The 16,793-nt window shown below is 39.9% G+C and overlaps 1 protein-coding gene across 1 annotated transcript in view; it reads right to left on the reverse strand.

The window, feature by feature from the left end:
• LOC104215746 (putative late blight resistance protein homolog R1A-3) overlaps positions 1 to 14,566 on the reverse strand; it is a 31,838-nt gene extending 17,272 nt beyond the window's left edge. Inside the window, exon 1 of the mRNA XM_070155593.1 lies at positions 14,258 to 14,566. The gene's annotated coding sequence lies outside the window, so the exon portion shown is untranslated. The remainder of the gene's footprint in view (positions 1 to 14,257) is intronic.
• Positions 14,567 to 16,793: the final 2,227 nt, after the last annotated feature.

Genomic DNA, 16,793 nt, shown 5'->3' on the forward strand with positions numbered 1-16,793 from the left:
CACTAGAATGGTATACCAGGCAGGATTCCAGTAGGTGGTATACTTGGGATGATCTGGCGCAAGCTTTCGCAGGTCATTTCCAGTACAATCTCGAGATAGTCCCTGACCGTCTCACATTGTTGAGGACTGGAAAGAAGCCTGGGGAAAGTTTTCGTGAGTTTGGTTTCTGCTGGAGAGAACAAGCGGCCAGAGTTGATCCTCCCATGAAAGAGGGAGAAATGGTGGACTACTTCTTGCAAACACTTGATCCAACTTACTTTGGTCACTTGGTGACAACGGTTGGGAAATCCTTCAATGAAGTGGTAAAGATAGGGGTCATGATAGAGGAGGGCCTAAGGTCTGACAAAATCCTAAATTACTCAGCGCTCAAGGCAACGACCCAAGCTATTCAGAGCGGCGCGGGAGGTGTGCTCGAGGTCGCATCAGTCGAAGCAGGTACTGGGTCCAAATTCAGAGGTCCTTCCCCTCACTACCAGCCCAGGCCCCACACTCCATACAACCTTCCACAACCCTACTATCCACCATCAGAGCCACTCTTTTCAGACCATCATGCCCAAGCCTGCCCCCGAGCTCCATATAATCCGCCTCAATATTATCCTCCGAACAAGGTCCGGTCGCAGGGTCAACCATCAGGTCACCCCCGCTGGCGAGAGCCAGCACCACGTAATGCATTCTTGCCTTCACAACGTTTTCAAGCACCCAACGACCCTAGAAAACAGGGGCATGGGGGAAAACAAAGGCAAGGAAACAATTTCACGCCAATTGGGGAGTCCTACGCAAGTTTGTTTGAAAAGCTAAAGCTTTCAGGACTGATTGAGCCGCTCCTTGGCTATACTCCAGATCCATATGCAAAAGGGTTCAATCCTGCTGTACGATGCATGTACCACTCTAATGTCCAAGGACATAGCATTGAAGATTGTCGTTCTTTGAAAAAGGAAATCGAAAGAATGATTCAGGAAGGGGCAATTGTGATCGACGACAGTGACAGGGAGCAGGCGAATCATCTTGAGAACTTGTTGATTGATGTTGATAATACTGAAGTTGGGGATGGTCTTGGCAATGTTGATATAGAGCTCAATGGCTAAAATGTCATGCTTTGCAGTTGGAAGATACTCCATTTTGGGTCAGCCGGAGATGCCGTGCTTGGATAGTTGGAAAGACACTCCATTTTGGGTCAACCGGAGAGGATCTTTGATGGTCTATTTTGTTGTCATTTCCGTTGTTCGGATTATTAGGATTGTAATTCGGATTTGTTTTGTGTCAATGTCTTTCCGCTTATCTTTCCGTTTTGTCATAGCGGTTTGTTTAAGTTTTGTCCAAGTTGTTTAGGATTTTATTCCAGTTTGCTTTGTTTTTAAAACCATTTGTTCAGTCCAATGCAAAAAATTCAGTCTTTGATTATTCCCAGTCATCTTTCTGTTTAGTCATTATGTCATTTTTATTCAGCACCGATTCTAGTGACATGACATGCGCACACAGTTTGGGCCTAGTCTTTAAAGTTAATCATGAAACCCCAGAAAGGCGGTCAAACCATTTAAAGAAAATAAGGACGGTTTGAGATTATTTGGAGCCCGAGTCATGTGGAACTGGGGTAAGTTAAACACAAAGAAAACCGTTAAAGAAAGATTCGCCTAAATTGGCATGAGGGTCGTTCATAATAATGAGAATGAGAGTGTCGCCCAACGGTGCTTTAGAAGTGACAAACGAGCAAACAGATGTTGAATATAATTGTCAAGTCCGGCACCATCAGAAGAGACTACAAATTTAAATTGTGTTGTTTGCACTAAGCATGTTTTGAAGACTGGAATGACGAAGGCATTTTGTTCTGCTACCTAAACACTTTATCCTTCGTTACCCCTTTTGAGCCTTATTTATTTTTCTTTCATACCCCTCGTTCGGAATCAGTAACAACGAAAAAAAGAGAAAGAAAGAAAACAACAACGAAAAAAAGAGGAAAAAAAAGAAAAGAAAAGAAAAGAAAAGTGATAACAAAAAGCAAAAAAAAAAAAAAAAAAAGTCAAATGGAGAAGAGGAATTGGGAACTACGTTTGACCTGATTCCTCAAAGAGGATACGTAGGCGCTTCACGGCTCGGTCATAGTTTTGAAAAATGGAAAAAATCAATTAAAATATCCCCAAGCAAGAAACTGGGGCAAAAGTTGCGTTTGTTGTAAATAAATCTAATTCCGAAAGTTGTAACTAATAACCCAAAATTAATGTATTTTTTGAGCCTTTTATACCCTTTCTTTCTAGCCTATCCAAAACCCACATTACGGTCCAAAGAAAGACCTTCTGATCAATCTCCAAAAGATGCCAAGTCAGACAAATGAAGAGTCTTACCGGCGAACATAACATTCTGTTCCACAGCAGAAAGGACTCTAATCTCCGACAGAAAGAGTCATACCGGCAACACTCCAAATCCCCCCAGCTGGAAAGTGATACAAATGAGAGAGTCTTATCGGTGAAAACCTTCATAGGCACCATAAGGCGATGAAAGCTGAGAGAAAAAAACAAAAATGAGAGAGACTTGATAGTGAAAACCCTTCAGGCACTACAAGTCGAATAGGATTGAGAATCAGATGGGGAATTGCCAATTGAAGATCTTGAAATATGATTGGCGCTAGAGGATAGGACACATAAGCATGTCATGACCATTAGAGTCGGTATCTGCGTTTGATAGGGTTTTATTCATAGTTTCTTTTGTTAAAGAGTCGTCTTTTTCCTTTATCTTTTTATTCTGTTCCCTTTTATCTTTTTTTCCTTTCATAGAAAAATTCCTCAATAGAGTCTGTTTGGTCAGAACCAGTGGGAAATGACTTCAAAATAGGCCATCATCAGCTTTCCAATCAGGCAAGATGAGATCTGACTAGTACATCCAAGTGGTATAGTCAGCAAGGAACAAGCGCGCGGCTAGTGTCGAAAGATATCCCCAGCAAAGGGAATTGACAAAAGGATTGACAAGTGCCAAGAGGGTACCCTTGTCGAAATCAAAGGTTATAAACCTCAAGACCGAAGCCCCTGGACAAAGCAAGGAGAGCAATGAGCATGGTGTGGGAAATTCATATTAGACCAAGAGGTCAGGGAAATGCCAGTTTCCGAGCTATGCCACAAAAGAAGAGGGATATCCCCAGCAGAAAGGGATTATCCCCAGCAAATAATATCATCCTAACAAGTTTTGGAGCGCAGAGCAGGAAAGGAGAAAGGGAAAAGCCATCCCCAGTAGGAGTATCACAACCAACCACCATGTTTTAAACTAACAAATTTTGTTTGATTTGAAACAGGTAAAGGAAATGGCATTGATGCCAAAATGCATGCCGCAAGGGATATTATAAAACTAGGGCAGAAAATTTTCCTTTCATTTAGAAAATTTTCTGAAAGTCAGATACCCATTTGGGGAAGGATAAAGATAACGCCAATCTCAAGGGAAGTGGTATTTGTACCAGTGTTGCCCCCAACATAATAAGTTTAAATGGAGGAAGTTGTTCCGCAGCGGACAACAAAGGGATGAAACTTGAGCTCAGTAAGCACTAGTTCTGAAGGAATCAGAATCCCCCGGCAGTGTTATCCACGACAACGTTATCCCCAGCTGATAACATTTTACCCCCAACAGGTAAGCAAATAATTCCCCAACAGTGTTATTCCTAGCAGTTTCGAGGAGTCCAATACAAGTTTGGTGAAAATCGGTATCCTCAGCGGTTCCTTTCAGGTTAAGGCAAAACAAGTCTCAAAGGAGTTAGTCTTCAAAGGAAGAAGCTAATAATAATAATAATAATAAAAAATAAAAATAAAAAATAAAAAAATAAAATGGGGAAGGTAGAAAGGGAAATCCATCCCAATCCCCAGCAAGTATTCGGGGTAAGACATTTTCAAGTCTTAAGGATATTTTGGGTTCATCCGCCCTCGAATAGGATATTTTGGGTTCATCCGCCCTCGAATAGGATATTTTGGGTTCATCCACCCTCGAATAGGATATTTTGGGTTCATCCGCCCTCGAATAGGATATTTTGGGTTCATCTGCCCTCGAATAGGATATTTTGGGTTCATCCACCCTCGAATAGGATATTTTGGGTTCATCCGCCCTCGAATAGGATATTTTGGGTTCATCCACCCTCGAATAGGATATTTTGGGTTCATCCACCCTCGAATAGGATATTTTGGGTTCATCCGCCATCGAATAGGATATTTTGGGTTCATCCGCCCTCGAATAGGATATTTTGGGTTCATCCGCCCTCGAATAGGATATTTTGGGTTCATCCGCCCTCGAATAGGATTCTATTTTTAAAGTTGTTGTCCATACCAGGCGCCCACCTGTATAACGAGAGGAATACGTTTCAGTCCTTAAATTTTATACCAGGTGCCCACCTGTATAACAAGAGGAATACGTTTCAGTCTTTAAATATACCAGGCGCCCACCTGAATAACGAGAGGAATACTTTTATGTCTTAGTTTAAACAGGCGCCCACCTGAATAACGAGAGAAATACTTTTGTCTGTGCATTTCATATTTTAGGCGCCCACCTGTATAACAAGGGAATACATTCCACGTCTTTACCCATAGGAGATGCATTTCCTCCTAAGTTTGTTTTAGTTGCACTCATAGGAGATGCATTTCCTCCTAAGTTGGTTTTAGTTTCACCCATAGGAGATGCATTTCCTCCTAAGTTTGTTTCAGTTCTACCGATAGGAGACGCACTTCCTAAGTTCAGTTCTACAAATAGGAGACGCACTTCCTAAGTTCAGTTTTACCATAGGAGACGCACTTCCTAAGTTCGTTTTACCCAATAGGAGACGCACTTCCTAAGTTAAGTTTCACCGATAGGAGACGCACTTCCTAAGTTTAGTTCTACCAATAGGAGACGCACTTCCTAAGTTCAGTTTTACCATTAGGAGACGCACTTCCTAAGAATAGTTTCACCAATAGGAGACGCACTTCCTAAGTTAAGTTTTACCAATAGGAGACACACTTCCTAGATCCATTGTACCAATATGAGACGCACTTCCTAAGAATAGTTTCACCATAGGAGACGCACTTCCTAAAAGTTCAGTTTCACCATAGGAGACGCACTTCCTAAGCAAGTTTCATCAATAGGAGACGCACTTCCTAAGTCAGTTTCACCATAGGAGACGCACTTCCTAAAGTTCAGTTTCACCATAGGAGACGCACTTCCTAAAGCAAGTTTCACCAATAGGAGACGCACTTCCTAAGCAAGTTTCATCAATAGGAGACGCACTTCCTAAGTTCAGTTTTACCATTAGGAGACGCACTTCCTAAGAATAGGTTCACCAATAGGAGACGCACTTCCTAAGTTCAGTTGTACCAATAGGAGACGCACTTCCTAAGGAGACGCACATCCTAAGCAAGTTTTACCAGTAGGAGACGCACTTCCTAAGATAAGTTTCACCCAGAGGAGACGCACTTCCTAAAAATAATTTCACCAATAGGAGACGCACTTCCTAAGAATAGTTGTACCAATAGGAGACGCACTTCCTAAAATTCAGTTCTACCATAGGAGACGCACTTCCTAAGTTCAGTTTATCATAGGAGACACACTTCCTAAGTTCAGTTTTACCATAGGAGACGCACTTCCTAAGTTCAGTTTCACCAATAGGAGACGCACTTCCTAAAAATATTTCACCAGTAGGAGACGCACTTCCTAAGCAAGTTTCACCAGTAGGAGACGCACTTCCTAAGCAAGTTTCACCAGTAGGAGACGCACTTCCTAAGTTCAGTTTCACCAATAGGAGACGCACTTCCTAAAAATATTTCACCGATAGGAGACGCACTTCCTAAAAAAGTTTCACCGATAGGAGACGCACTTCCTAAGCTAAGTTTTACCAATAGGAGACGCACTTCCTAGATCCATTGTACCAATAGGAGACGCACTTCCTAAGAATAGTTTCACCCAGTAGGAGACGCACTTCCTAAGAACAGTTATCCCCAATAGGAGACGCACTTCCTAAGTTTATTGTACCCAATAGGAGACGCACTTCCTAAGTTTATTGTACCCAATAGGAAACGCACTTCCTAAGTTTATTGTACCCATAGGAGACGCACTTCCTAAGTTTATTGTACCCACAGGAGACGCACTTCCTCAAAGTTTAGTTTTACCCGTAGGAGACGCACTTCCTAATCGAGATTTTATTCATAGGAGACGCACTTCCTAGTTTCTAGTCACTGAAGTTTTCACCCTTAGGAGACGCACTTCCTAGTTTAGCTCATTCCGATTCAACCATAGAAGACACACTTTCTAGTTTGAGTCGTTGAGGTTTTTATTTTAGCAGACACATTTGCTAGCAAGAGTTTTGGTTTTACTCATAGGAGATGCACATCCTAGCCTAGTCTTTAGTTTACTCTCATCATTGCATCAGTAGTGTAAGTAAGTTACGATTTTGCTAACGACTCACAAATCCTTCCCAGTACAAACTGGGTTAGGAAATTTTGTTTGTTTTAATTGTCAGGGACCCGCCTGTAGAACGGAGGTTGTTGCGTGTCGAAGATAGAAGAAGTCAGGAGTCCGCCTGTAGAACGGGGAAACATTTTTCAAGATCAAGCAGTGACCCACTGGAAAGCAGAAGGTTACAACAAAAATCCCCAGCACTCAATCCAAGATAGAAGCAACAAGAAGCTCGCCCCAAGAATGCAAGTCAACAGTCTGGGATGATCAACAGAAGCTGGTCACCAAAAAACAAAAAAAACAAGAAGAAAAAAGAGAGAAAAAAAGAAAAAAGAAAAGAACCCAAATTACGGAAGTGGAGAACAAATGTGGTCTGCTCAAGAACTAGCACCTACAACTAGCAAGTATCAAGGTTCAGATCCAAAGTCTGTATGAAGCACCATTCAAGACTCAAGACCAAGTTTCAGAAGACTTAAGAGATAGGAATCCTTGTAACTAGTAGCTGATAGGCTTAGTTAGTCTTTTTCAGTTTTCATTTTTGTTGTAATGACAGGACCGCGGACCGGAACCTCAACGGAACGGCACCTCGATCGGCTCTCCACCTCGGTACACTTCACTATCTCTCTCATTCCCGAACTACACGTGGCCTGATTCCTGTATAACCAAGGATATGTAGGCAGCTCAGATACCAGGGCTCGGTCACATTCCCTCCCTTTCCTTAAGTGTAGTCCGTCCAAGTAATGGTCGGGTCAAAAACACGTCTAGTCGTTCTTTGTCGGAAAACTCTTCGTGTTTCCAGTCAAAGAGGGGCAGCTGTAAGCACGTGATTTTTGACCCTCCCCGAGAATTTTCACATTTTTAGCGTGAATATGTGAAATTGGGTCCAATATAGTCATTTTAACTATTTTACTTTATTTCGTTGCAAAAAGAAAAATCACAAAAAATATATATATAATTTTAGTTTATGTATTTCTCATAAACTTGAAAAATACAAAAAAATTGTACTTTATTTTGGTACTTTATATAAATTCGAAAATTACAAAAAATATAGTTCTATTAATGTTTGCAGTCATTATAATTTTGAAAAATACAAAAAATATTACTTCATATTTTTGTCTTTATTAAAGAACGAAAATTACAAAAAATATAGTTTTATTAATATTCTATAGTCATTTTAACTTTGAAAAATACAAAAAAAATTACTTTATATTTTATCTTAATATTTAAAAAACGGAAATTACAAAAATAGTTTTATTAATATTTTGTAGCCATTTTAAATCCTTAAAAATATTTAAAAAGAAAAAAGATATAGTTTTGTTAAATACTAGTCTTATTTTTGGTAGTTATTTTGCTTACATAGGACTAGTTAAGTAGCGTGTTCCTATTTCTCGGGTCCGGGCAAAAGAATAATATTCGGGTTCAAACTACCCGGTTTTAGGCCTAATTTTTGGACCTAGCCCATAATAAACCGTGTCCAGGACACGTGGGGAACCCCACCACGCGTGGGGGACATATGCCTTGAACCCCACCACGCGTGGGCTCATTTTTCTGGGCAAACTCATGCTAAATACAAGGATGAAACAAAGGAACAGGGGACTTTTTTGAAAATTTTGGGGTTTGGACACTGTTCACGCTCCTTCTTCTTTAGAAGAAGAAGCAGAAAAACCTACCCGAAAAAGGACTCCATTTCCGGACTTCCCCCCAGCACTGGACCAACACCCCTACTGCCCAAAACCACCATGAACGACCACTAAGCTCCTTCATCCCTTCCGGCACCCCCACGCACCAGCCCCCTCGCCGGATCATCACCAAACGTAAGCTCCAAACCCTCCCGTAAAACCACCCACGAAAACCAGTGACACCACCAGCCCCATCGCCTTCTTCCTCACCACAAAACCCTAGCAAAAACCTAGGAGCCCTCCCCGTCAACCAAACAACCCGTCAGCCACCTTCCTCGTCGGAACTCCATCGTCGACCACGTCCAAACACCAAGCAAAACCCAGCAGCCATCGTCGACCACTATACACGACGACCTCCGTTGTCACTGTCACCCCAGCACCACGACCAACATCAATAACCCCCCAGCTCGTCGTCCACCACTAGTTCCCCTACCCACGACCACCTGCTACCCAGCATCGTCCAAAACCCCCGTCGTCAACGAACACCCAAAGCTAAGCCCGTCAACAGCCCCCCTGGCGTCGACCTTACTACTGTCGGCATTGTCGAGCAGTTGTTTGTTGCCTTGATTCGACTTTGGTCCGAGCTTTCGGTTTTTCCGGTGAGTTTGCTTTTGCTCGTCGAGGTGTGCTGTCCGAGGTTCCGTCGTTGTTCTTCGTTCAGAGAGGTCCGGCTTGAGTTCCGTCGGAATCGTGTTTGTCGTTCTGAGTTTGTCGAGGTGCAAAGGTTAGTAAACCTCGATGTATTAGATAAATAAACTTTACGTTGAATGTTTGAGATGCAATATAAAAATTGGTATGGAAATTTTCTGCCTATGTTTCATTGTCTGCATTTTGGTTCATTTTCATGTTATGTTATTCTTGTTTATTTGATGTCGTTTAATTAAGTTGGACTAGTCGTTCTATGACACAAGTTTGACGTTAATCTGTTCGTCCTTTCCTTCGGTTAGGTCATTCGAAAAATAGTATTAGTGCATGCTGTTACTACTACCGAAACACTCATTCACTAAACCCCTTTTATTAAACTTCTAACAAGTCATGGGATTTTAGTTGTAAAGAGGCCGTAAGTTTTAGTATTGTTAAAGACATAAAAATGGCATCCTTTTAAAAAATAAAAAATAAATAATAATAATAATAATAATAAAGAATAAAATGAGACGAGCCTCGCCGAATAAAAGGGACAAATTGCGGGGCCCTCACAAAATATATGTATTAAATACTTAGATTCCGGGATGGGCCGTTTAACAAATTTCACGGCCCTCCCCAACAATAATAATGCGCTAGTTGCTTTAGGCGCGCCTTTAATAATGTTATCTTCTTAAACTCGGGTGCACATTTATGTGACCCAAATCCAAATCTCGACGGATTCGAAATGCCTCTCTAATCACGGGTACATTGACTGTGACGTGGTTCGAGATGCATGTCCATGACGTTGCAAATTCATTAGAAATAAAGAACGAGGTGAGCCTCGCCAAATAAAAATACAAATTGCGGGGCCCTCAATAAATATTGCTTTAAAAATTGTTTAGGCTTCGGGATGGACCGTTTAGTAAAATTCCACGGTCCTACCCAAAATAAATACGCTAGTCGCTTTAGGCGCGCCTTTAATAATTTAATTTCCTTAAACTCGGGTGCACATTGATGTGACCCAAATCCAAATCTCAACGGAGTCAAAGTGTGTCGACGACCACGGGTACATTGATTGTAACGCGGTTCGAGATACATTTTCACAACGTTGCAATTCTTGATAAAAACAGTAAATGATAAAAGCGGTTAAAAGTTAAATTTTGCACATAAGTTCACACTTGTATAAAATCAGATAATCAAGCCGAATATAACAGTTGAGCGACCGTGCTAGAACCACGGAACTCGGGAATGCCTAACACCTTCTCCCGGGTTAACAGAATTCCTTATCCGGATTTCTGGTACGCAGACTGTAATATAGAGTCATTATTTTCCTCGATTCGGGATTAAAATTGGTGACTTGGGACACCCTAAACCTCCCAAGTGGCGACTCTGAAATAAATAAACAAATCCCGGTTCGATTGTCCTTTAATTGGAAAAAACTCCCCCTGCGCCCCTCGGGCGCGGAAAAAGGAGGTGTGACAAGTGTCATAATAATAAAAATTATAACGCATTCCTTTGAATATCTTTTTACAATATTTTGGTCTTTTAAATTTGAATTTAAAAATTTTAAGTCACAATTATATAATATAATTTTCAAGAAATTGCCTTAGATAAATTTTTTTTTAAAAAAATAGGCCAGGCCCAATTAGGCCCATATATATATATATATATATATATATATGTGTGTGTGTGTGTGTGTGTGTGTGTGTGTGTGGTTTAGGGTTTACAAGAAATTTCCTTAGATAAAAAACCTAAAAAAAAAAGTCAGGCCCACATAGGCTCGAGACCGGCCCACTTAGCCCGGACCATTAGTTCGTGGTCCCGGTCCTGGTCCGGTTACCTCCAAAAGCCTACAAAACCCGGGACCGTTTAAGCCCTGCCCACAAAGTTCGGGCCCACATAAAATCGGCCCACGAGGCCCGTTTAGGCCTAGCCCGTTTGCCAGCCTTAGCTGCCGCACAGGCTGGTTTAGGTGGACAGAAACCACGTCCATGACAATTGGTATCAGAGCAGAGTAGTTTCGTGACAGAGACACAACGACCAATGGTAGATTTCGTGGTCTTGTTCGAGAACATAGCCGGTGGTAACAACGAACTGCAGGAAAGGCTAACGAGACTGGAGGCATTGATTGGTAATGTTCCTAAAGGTGACGAATTTCAAACTCCAGTAACAAGTCTTGCCTACCTTGAGGTAGAATTGGCAAGGCTGAGTCAAGAGAGTGCGGATCTGAAAAGCGAGACAGTGGTGTTACGACGTGCTGTGGGCGAGGATGCTCCTCAACGTGGTGTTGATCGTCTCATGGTAAAAATTCCTGAACCTAAGGCATTTGGTGGTGCAAGGAGTGCACGTGAATTGGAGAATTTTCTTTGGGGTATGGAGCAGTACTTTCATGCTATTTGTGTGCAAGATGAGAAAGAGAAAGTAACCCTGACTAGCATGTATTTGAGTGAAGATGCTAAGTTATGGTAGCGTACTCGTGTAGCTGAAGATGAAATTCTGGGCAAGCTAAAGATTGAGTCGTGGGAGCGGCTTAAAAGGAGTTGAAGGATCAATTCCTTCCTAGCAATACGTCTTGGATTGCTAGGGACAAACGGAAAAAGTTGTGGCAAACCGGATCAGTTAGAGCATATGTCAAAGAATTCACTTCTTTGATGTTGAACATAAGCAATATGTCGGAAGAAGATAAATTGCACGACTTCATGAACGGGCTGCAACAGTGGGCACAATTGGAGTTGCGTAGGCAGAATATTCAAAACCTCGCAAGTGTTGTGACTGCGGCTGATGCATTGGATGATTTTACTTGGGTGAAGAGATTTGTGCTTTAAAGTCCAATGACAGAAAGAAGGACAAGGCAAAGGAGTGGAAGAAATGTGAAAATAACAATGCTAATGAAGACAAGGGGAGGAAAGAGCAAGGAGAAAGGCAACAAATTCAGTGGTTGTTTCATTTATGATGGGCCACATCGAGCAAGGGACTGCACAAAGAAGGCAGTGTTAAATGGAATGAATGACGCGAATAAGAAGGCTGCATTGGAGGCAATAACCGGTGACAAACAAATGGCTGGTGTCAATGCAATTGTGGCTGAAGAGAGATGGGGCCAAGTGGCGTTGCTTGTCAACCCCTTAGGACTTATAAATTGAGCCAAATCGACACGGATGGTTTCTTAGGGCTCAGCCTCTTTGAGCTTGACTTGATAACAAGAGCGTTATCATGGGCAGCAAGAGTGTTGCCAAGTTAAGGTGTACGAGTAGCACCAAGAGAAAAAGGGAAACGGGCAAATGATGTCCAAGGCTTTGAGGGAGGCAATGCAGCTTGGCAAGGGCTTGACAACGAGATGCGGGCTGAGGGTGACACTTTAACATGACAAAGGAATCAAGGCATGAGGTAGTGATGCCAAGGCAAGGCAAAAACAAAGTGAGCAAAGGCAGGCCAAGTGCAACGGAAAGCATTCGCGCAAGGCAGACTTGTCATGAGATTGGGGCGCGACAAAGGGCTATGTGCGTGGGCAATGGCATGGGCAAAATGCGGCTACAATACACCTGAGTACAAGGCATTGACGCCTGATTCAAACCAAGGCACACACATGGGCAATAAGCTTCAGATTGACCAAGTCAAAGGCAGTTACACGGCATATGCTGTGCACATGGGCAACAGTTGGCTTTTGCTAAAAGCTGGCAGAATTGTTAGCACGTTTTTAGGGTCGTGATTCCATTATTATTAGCATGAACTATATGATCCTAGTAGTTGGGGGATGTCAACTACACTAGACTAACATAGTGGGATGTGTGGGACAAGTGTCTAAGCCTAAATGCAACAAGTGTAAGGCAAAGGGGTTGTCTCATATTTTATAAATAGGCAGCATACTTATGCTTGTGGGGAAGGAGAGAAAAACGTGTATGAGTGCATGTTAAAGTCTGTTTTCAAGAGTGAAAATATCTAAGTCTAAGAATAGTCTTGTGAGAAAATCTGAGGGTCAAGAGTGATCTTCTTGTACACGGCATTGTACTTCGAGTTTGAGTTTCTTTGTATGCGTTAAGTACAAAGTTGGGAAAAGAATTTCCTATAATTGTGCCTTGTATTCTTGTTAATGTTCTGTTGCCTTTACTAAATTTCGTTGCCAAAATCAGTTCCTAAATTTTCTACGTTAAAGCTGCCTAAAAATATTTAAGTCCAGAGTTGGTGTAATTTTGGCCGATTGTTGTGAAAATGTTGAAGTCAAGTGCGGGACTTGGCTGCACAAGCTGATTTTGACGGACAGAAACCACGCCTGTGACAATTACCATCTCAGGCTTCTCAGCCAAACATACACACACAAAAAGGATTAGATAGATTCAACCAATTTAAATCCAGCACAAGCGCAGGCCTAAAAAATGGAATATAAACCGTGGATTTACGCCCAAAATCAGATCTAACATAGTTAACATTTAACAAGTCCCTAATGTTTAACGCATGTTTTTCTAATTACTCAGAACGACCCAACCATCATGTATATATGCTACTCTTTAGTGACCAACTCCATAAGTCAGATATAGTCGGAATCAAAAATATTTATGGGGTTTTAGTGACCTCAAGTTAATATATAATAACAACTAAGTTCACGCTCAAAAACTTATAAATATTTATTAAATTTCTTAATTACATGGTATGGATAAAACTAAAGAATTTACGTGAACCCTTAAACTTACTTACGTGATAGATCCACCCCTTCATAAGGCATATCGCCATCCAAACCGGCACACATATACAACAACAACAACAATAACAAACCCAGTGTAATTCTATAAGTGAAGTCTTGGGTGGAGAATGTGTACGCAGACCTTACTCTTACCTTCAAAAAGGCAGAAAAGCTATTTCCGAAAGACCCTCGGCTTAGGGCAGCGCACACACATACTAAAACAAGATAAATCCATCAAATACAGGATTTCCACAACATGAATCATATACTCATAGAGATGCTGATCTTCCAATTAAGAACACTATACGGACATGAATTCGCTCTCATCTTTAAACAGAACTAGCGTTGTACTCAAAGAACAAGACAGAAGGCTTAGTGTGTATAATCATTTCGATCATACCAGGGGAAAATAATCGGAAATAACCAGATTTATAATTGGTAATTAAAAAATAATCACAATTTCAAAAGTAAACGAAATTTAGTTATTTTTTTATAAAGATAAAATTTGAATAAAACATTCTTAAAAATCCGTAAAAATTCCAGCATAATACGATGGAGTTCAAATTTTTTACGTATAAGATTCCAGCATAATGTACTGAAATTTCATAATATGCTAGAGTTGCAACATAATATATTAGAAGTTTATATGCAGAAGCTCCATAATCCAGCTGGAACTTTTGATGTTTCAGCAAAATAGTAGTAACTATTTTTTAATGACCTTGCAAACTCTGACTATTTTCAATTACCAGTCCGAAAAAACTGGCTAGCCTGTGCTATTTGTCCAACATGCCATGACAAAATTAAATTTCATGATCCAAACTCCATGTAGCAATGCAAAATTTTGAAACATAAACAGAATGATATCTAAGGTTAAGAGAACACGCACCTTAAACCGGAGACAAGCTCTAGCTTTTGGTCTTTAATTCCCACAATTACCTCGTGAAGGAAAGGTGATGGAGTCTTAGGATTGAACTATATATATATAGGTAGATACCGTGGTAAAATGTGTTTGCGTGTGTGGTTTAGATGTGTAATGTGGGTGGTATATATTGTTTTTTTTGGTTTCCCACCCGGTGTTCGGTATCCGTATTGAAGCCCGACTATATCCGGATTCACGCCGGATAGAGCCCCATTCGGGAGATAGCACTTTCTACCAAAGATTTTTCCATACCCGAGCTCGAACTTGAAATCTCTGGTTAAAGAAGGAGCAGCCCCATCCTTTGCTGGTATAAATGGTGTATTTATAAGAGAATGAGAAGTAAAACGATGAGGCCGGAGAGTTGGATATATATATGTATATAATTATATATGTGGGAGGAAATTTCCTGTTAATTAGAACAATGTTAACGAGAGCACTCTCCTGGTTGAGGTGAATTAAAGAAATAACAACAGCATTTAAATATTGTGCCTTAATTGTAGCTGATCTCAACTTAATGCCACTAATATAATATGAGTCATGGAATATATTTCTAATTGCATATGGTTTTCTTAATACCGAGTTAATTAGTTGGAACCAACTAGGCAGTTAAAGTCAACTTAACTTCAACAGTTATAATTTAAATAGTACAGGCTAGCCAGTTTTCAGACGGGTAATTGAAAAATAGCTAATGTTTGCAAAGTTATTGAAAAATAACTACTATTTTGCTGTTACACAGAAAGTTCCAGCATAATATACTGGAGATTGGAGCACTTGTGTATGAACTTCCAGCATATTATGTTGGAACTCCATCACACAGAAAGTTCCAATATAATATACTAGAGACTGAAGCACATGTGTATGGACTTCCAGCGCATATTATGTTGGAACTCCATCACACAGAAAGTTCCAATATAATATACTAGAGACTGGAGCACCTGTGTATGGACTTCCAGCGCATATTATGTTGGAACTCCAGCACATTATGAAATTCCAAGCATGTTATGTTGGAAGTTTACATGTAAAAAATTCGAGCTCAGCATATGCTGGAATATTTTTCGGATTTTAAATAGTATTTTTGTTCAAATTTATCTTTTACATGAAAAGTGGCTAAATTTCAATTACTCTTGAAACTATGATCATTTTTCAATTATCACTTGTAAATCTGAATATTTTGAATAGTTTGCTAGTATGTACCAACTTGCAGCATTAATCAATATAACACTTAAATAATAATTCAGGATTTTAATTCATGTTTTGTTAAATTCTGGTTTAGTTAACTAGCAAGAGAAGTCTGAACAGCTATTATAGCATTAATCAAGAGGCAACACTTCATGTGAGAAGTCTAAGATTTTTTTCCCAAGTCTAGTTTATGTATATTCAACTGGCCAGCTAAGTCTTAACAACTACCTAGATAATTGTAGCGTAATTAAAGGGATAGCAATGTATTATCAATTCATTTTTAATTGGGCGAAAATTATTTTGATCTCTTAACTTAAGTTTAAAAAGCAAATATTAAACAATAGGCATTTTGCTCCTCCAAAATCAATTGCGTTTTTAAAATACCTATTTTACGCTCAAGCTTATTAATCTTTGTCTGTTCTCTAAATAATAATAATAATAATAAAATTCAAACACACACATATATATATATATATATATATATATATATATAATAGAGAATAAAGAGAAAGTGAGACTTAAATATGTACTTAATGCATAATATTAAACTAATAATCGTAAAAAGCAACGATAAAATTTGTTATGAATTCATAACAGTACAATTCTAGTTAAATTTTAAACAGTACAATTCTAGTTAAATTTTATACAGTACAATTCTAGTTAAATTTTATGGACTTTAATTATTAAATTTGTAATAAGATATTTTAATCGGTAAAACGCTTAGGTAAAGATAAAATATATCTTATATAATATAAGAAAACTATATGCATAGAGGAGGAATTGCAAATGTCAAGCGCAATATAGATAATGCATATGATAGGAGCCGTAGAATGTCGAGTTCGGGACCTAAATAATGTGTGTTTGGACTCAAAACACACAAATAAGTATATTAAAAAAACGACATTTCTATATATAGCGTGCAACAACAACACGCTATATATTAACGGTAACATTTGCCGTTAAGTATAGCGTGTTGTTGTTACATGCTATATGTGTCAGACGATTTGACTTCTCATATAGCGTGTTCAAATTAAACGCTATATATAACGTTTTCAAATCATTTGCTATATATAGCGTTTAATTTGAATTCGTCTTCTTCCTCGACAGAACCCTCCCCATTTTTTTACAAACTCTCCTTTCTCCTTCTGGTCCCCCCACCCCCAACTGCTCGACAATCTAAAAAAAAAATTGTGGGCCCCTCCCGTCACACAAAAAGTCAGGAACGTAGGTCCTCCATCGTAGTAGAGTATTCTGGACTCGGGGTTTATCTCCTTCGTCTTCAAATTTTCACGCAATACACACACAACATCAAGGTATTTCGATT

The sequence above is a fragment of the Nicotiana sylvestris genome, chromosome 8, assembly GCF_000393655.2.
Source record: "Nicotiana sylvestris chromosome 8, ASM39365v2, whole genome shotgun sequence".
In the NCBI taxonomy this organism is placed as follows: Eukaryota; Viridiplantae; Streptophyta; class Magnoliopsida; order Solanales; family Solanaceae; genus Nicotiana; species Nicotiana sylvestris.